This window comes from Sapajus apella, unplaced genomic scaffold (genome assembly GCF_009761245.1).
Source record: "Sapajus apella isolate SASKATOON/1434 unplaced genomic scaffold, GSC_monkey_1.0 scaffold67, whole genome shotgun sequence".
Classification (NCBI taxonomy): Eukaryota; Metazoa; Chordata; class Mammalia; order Primates; family Cebidae; genus Sapajus; species Sapajus apella.
Genome location: NW_022437007.1, coordinates 2,022,380 through 2,028,016, shown reverse-complemented (window position 1 = coordinate 2,028,016; position 5,637 = coordinate 2,022,380).

The window sequence follows — 5,637 nt, the reverse complement described above, 5'->3', positions numbered from 1 at the left end:
ATGTGGTAGAAAGATGGCGTCAAATCCACAAGACCCTTGGCCTCAGGACCCCTCAAGCGCTCTTCTGTTTCAACTCCTGGTGGAGGAGACGCTTCAGTGTGCTCGATGGGCTTTCCACCCTCTTCTTCGGATCTGATTTTGGATCCCACCAGGTAAGGAAGGATGGGGTTATAATGCAGAGGGGCAGGAAGGGCCTCACTAGGCACTTAAAGATCTCAGGGACCTCAAGGCATGATGTCCCCACCCCACCACCTGGGTGGAAAAAGCAGTAGGTTTCGGGAGCAGTGGGAAACAGGCATATGTGGTACAAATCTGGGGTCAAATCTATAAACCTCTTGGCCTTAGGACCACCTCCAGCACTCTTCTGCTTCAGCTCCTGGTGGACGGGAAGCTTCAGCGTGCCCAATGTGCTCTACCCATTCCCCTTCGCATCACATTTTGAATCCCACTGGATAAGCACGGATGAGGTTACAATGGATAGGGGAGGGAAGGTCCTCACTGGGCACAGAAAGATCTCAGGGACCTCCACGCACGGTGACCCCACCGCACCACCTGGGTGACAAAAGCAGCAGGTGTAGGGAGGAGTGGGAAACGGACATATGAGGTACAAAGATGGGGTCAAATCCATAAGACTCTTGTCTTCAGGACCACCTCCAGCGCTCTTCTGCTTCAGCTCCTGACGGAGACAAAGCTTCAGGGTGCCCGATGGGCTCTCCGCATTCCCCTTCGCATCCGATTTTGCTTCCCAATGGGTTAGCAGCAATGGTGTTACAATGTAGAGGGGTGTGAAGAGCCTCGCTGGGGCACAGAAAGATCTCAGGGACCTCAAGGCATGGTGTCCCGACCACGACACCCGGGTGGCAAAAGCAGCAATCTTGGGAAGCCGTGGGAAACAGCCATACATGTGACAAAGCTGAGGTCAAATCCATAAGATTCTTGTCCTCAGGAACGCCCCCAGTGCTCTTCTGCTTCGGCTCCTGGTGGAGGCAAAGCTTGTGTGTGACCGACGGGCTCTCTCCATTCACCTTCACATCTGATTTTGGATCCCACTGGGTAAGCAGGGATGGGGACACACTGGAGAGGGGCTGGAAGGTCCTCACTGGGCACAGAAAGATCTCAGGAACCTCAAGGGATGATGTCCCCGCCTCACCACCCGGCAGGTACCCCTGTTGCAACAACCCCTGCACACCCAGCCAAACCCAGTCCCCTTGGCTCGCTCACTGGCATCCATAGCAGCCAAAAGATTCAGTGCTTGAAGGCACTTTCCCCAGGGGCATAGTGACAGATGGACCTCAAGAGCCAGAGAAGTGCAGGTGAATTGCAACAGTACTTTTTGGAGAAGCCTGAGGGCAGCCATGTAGTCATCCAGTGGGATGTGGAGACTGAGAAAGCTTCCCTGTCCCTGGCAGGTATAGAAGCCCACAGCTCCACCTTCATCACACCTGCTCAATCATCCAGAAACAGGTGTGAAGGGGAAACAGACAGGAAACAGATCCCCACGTACTTCCTCGCTGCTGGACTGGGATGTGTTCTATGTTGAAGACACTGAGGCAGACCAGGAAACCTCTAGGCTTCTCAGAAAGAGGGCAGACCGAGAAAGAGGGAGGACAGGGCATAGGCTAGAGTCCAGGTCAAATACAGCACAATGCATCCCAACACACATCCGGGGAGGAGTGCCAAACGGTTGACTTGGCCAGAAAGGCCAGCGTTGGAGTGACAGAGATGCTTGCCACATCCCGTTCTTGGCATCCTTGTGGTTCCTTTGTGGAGCTGTGGCTAGATTTCCCAATGAGTTTATGGGTGAGAGAAATGAGAACAGTCTTCTTTGAAGTGGGTGGGCAACCCTCCTGCAGGTGGACAATGAGCTATGCTGAGTCTTTTGTCCTTGGCTGGGGTGTGATTGTCTTGGTCCTCAGAAAGAGCCCTCTCAGGATGGAGAGGTGATTGAATCATATGGTGGCCCGATGCATCTCCCTCCCCACATTCTCCATGCCTCCCCTCAAAAAAGCCAGCTGGAATTGCTGGGGAAACGACTGAAAACCAGTCACATGACCCAGGAAGCAACGCAGGGAGAGACTCATCAACAGAAAGGCTGTGGTATAAGAAACCGCTCTCTGGCACACAGGGCCATGCATCCCAACACGCACACACAGATTCACAGAGAGAGAGAAAGAGAGAAGGAAAGGAGAGACAGAATAATCACAGATAGAGAGACATACACGCACACACACTCACACATACACACACACACAGACAAGCAGAAGTGGCACAGTAACACCCAGCCGCAGGCAGTCCCTGAGGCTGCAGGGTTCTGCTCTTCATGACTAACAACCCTCTGGTGAGAGTGAGAGAGCAGCCCACGGGCACACAGGAAGAAGTGTACTCGAGATAACCAGAGCAAGACATTTGGGAAGACTCACCTGTACTCCCTTGGTACAAGCCTGAGGCTGGAATTCCACGCTGCTCCTCCGGCGAACCCTCCACTCTAGATTTCTTCCTCTTGGTCGACCCTCTGCGAATCCTGGTCAACCCACTGTGAGTCCTGGTCTCTGGAGACTATCCTGTGGAGGTCCTGTTGAGTAGTGGCCTAAGCCTTGTTTCTGACACACTGCCACGGGAAACTCCTCCTTTGCCAACTCTCAGGATCCCGTCGCCATTCAACAGTGAACGTCACAATCCCCTTAGGAGTGGCTTGTGCCTCATGCATGCGCATTGGTGAGGCCAACTGGCACCTTGTTCCAGAAACTCAGGCTGTAGCCGCTTGCAGAAATGTCTGAGGCAGGGAGGACTGCAGTGGTGGTGGGTAGTGAAAACAACACGTTTGGGGAGCTGTGGGAAACTGGTGTATATGCCTCATAGCCGGGGTCAAACCCATAACCCTCCTGTCCTCAGGACCTCCTTCAGTGCTCTTCTGTTTCAGCTCCTGACTTCAGGGTGCCTGATGGGCTCTCCCCTTTCCTCTTTGAATCTGATTTTGGATCACACTGGGTAAGCAGGGATGGGGTTACAATGGAGAGGTGCGTGAAGGGCCTCACTGGGGCACAGAAAGATCTCAGGGACCTCAATGCATGGTGTCCCCACCCCGCCACCCGGCTGGCAAAAGCAGCAGGCTTGGGGAGCCGTGGGAAACGTGCCTACATGTGACAAAGCTTGGGTCAAAGCTATAAAACTCTTGTCCTCAGGACCGCCTCCAGCGCTCTTCTGCTTTGGCTCCTGGCGGAGTCGAAGCTTCAGGGTGCCCGATAGGCTCTCCCTATTCCCCTTCACATCCGATTTTGGATCCCACCAGGTAAGCAGGGATGGCGTTACAATGGAGAGGGGCGTGAAGGTTCTCACTGGGCACAGAAAGATCTCAGGGATCTCAATGCATGGTGTCCCCACCCGCCACCGGGGTGACAAAAGCAGCAAGTTTGGGGAGCATTGGGAAATGGGCGTATGTGGTACAAAGATGGGGTCAAATACATAAGACTCCTGTCCTCAGGATTGCCTCCAGTGCTTTTCTGCTTCAGCTCCTCGCAAAGTAGAAGCTTCCGGGTGCCCTATGGGTTCTCCCCACTCCTCTTCGGATCCGATTTTGGATCCCACCAGGTAAGCAAGGATGGGGTTACAATGCAGAGGGGCAGGAATGGCCTCACTGGGCACAGAAAGATCTCAGGGACCTCAAAGCATGGTGTCCCCATCCTGCCTCCCGGCAGGTACCCCTGATGCAACAACCCCTGCACCCAGCAGAACCCAGTCCCCTTGGCTTGCTCCCTGGCATCCATGGCAGCCACAAGATTCAGTGCTTGAAGGTACTTTTCCCAGGGGCATAGTGACGGATGGCCCTAAGAACAAGAGAAGTGCAGGTGAATTGCAACAGCACCTTTTGGAGCAGCCAAAGGGCAGCCACTCAGCCTTCCATGGAGACTTCCATGCAGCCTTCCAAGCTTTCTCATGGAGACTGGGAAAGCTTCCCTGTCCCGGGCGGATATGGAAGCCCACAGATCCACTTTCATCGCACCTTCCCAATCATCAAGAAACAGATTTGGAGAAGAAACAGATGGGAAACGGATCCCCAGGAACTTCCTCCTTGTTCGACTGCGAAGTGTTCTATGTTGAAGACACTGAGTCAGACCAGGAAGCCTTTAGGCTTCTCAGAAAGAGGGCAGACAGGGAAAGGGTGAGAGCAGAGCATAGGCCAGAATCCGGGCCAAATACAGCACAATGCCACTGCCAACGTCATCCAGGGAGGGGTGCCAAATGGTTGACTTGGCCAGAAAGGCCAGCGTTGGAGGGACAGAGATGCTTGCCACATCCCATTCCTGGCATCCTGTGGTTCTTGTATGGAGCTGTGGCTAGATTTCTCAATAAGGTCATAAGCAAGAGAAGTGAGAACTATCTTCTTTGAGGTTTATGTTTACCCCTCCTCCAGGCAAGCTATGAGCTGTGCTGAGGCTTTTGTCCTTGACTGGGGTGTGAATGTCTTGGTCCTATGAAAGAGGCAGTTCAGGACAGGCAGGTGAGTGACATATATGCTGGGCCGCCACAGCTCCCTCTGCAGTTTGCCTAGAACTTCCTTCAGAAATGTCAGCTGGAATTGCCTGGTAAACGACTGACAACCGGCCATACGACCCAGGCAGCAATACAGGGAGAGATTCACCAAAAAAGAGGCCGTCGTGCAAGAAACTGCTCTCTGTTGGACAGGGCCATGCGTCCCAACACACACACGCACACATGCACACACAGATGTACAGAAAGAGAGTGGGAGAGAGAGAATAATCTGAGACAAAGAGACATACACGTGCACACACACAAACAACACACACACACACCACACACAGACATACAGCAATGGCACAGTAACACCCAGCCCCAGGCAGTCCCTGAAGCTGCAGGATTCTGCTCTTCATGACTATGACCACTGGGTGAGAGAGCAGCCCATGGGCACACAAGAAGACGTGTACTTCGAGATGAACTGGCCAAGGCAAACTGGGGAGACCCACCTGTACTTTCTTGACACAGGCCTGAGGCTGAGATTCCGGGCTGCTTCCCCTGCGATCCCTCCACCTGAAGTTTCTTTCTCTTGGTCGACCCTTCATAAATCCTGGCCTCCAGAGAGTATCCTGTGGACGTCCTGGCGAGGAGTGGTGTGAGTCTTGCTTCTGACTCACTGCCACAGGGTGTTATGTCCTTTGCCAGGTCTCAGGAGCCCGTTGCCTGGCCACGGTGAACGTCACAATGGCCCGAGGAGTGGCTTGTGCCTCGTGCATGCGCACTGGTGAGGTCAACTCGCGCGTGTCTCTAGGAACTCAGGCTGCGAGCCCTTTAAGAAATGGTAGACCTGGCCGGGCGCGGTGGCTCAAGCCTGTAATCCCAGCACTTTGGGAGGCCTAGGCGGGTGGATCACGAGGTCAAGAGATCGAGACCATCCTGGTCAACATGGTGAAACCCCGTCTCTACTAAAAATACAAAAACATTAGCTGGGCATGGTGGCGCGTGCCTGTAATCTCAGCTACTCAGGAGGCTGAGGCAGGAGAATTGCCTGAACCCAGGAGGCGGAGGTTGCGGTGAGCCGAGATCGTGCCATTGCACTCCAGCCTGGGTAACAAGAGTGAAACTCCGTCTAAAAAAAAAAAAAAAAAAAAAAAAAAAAAAAAA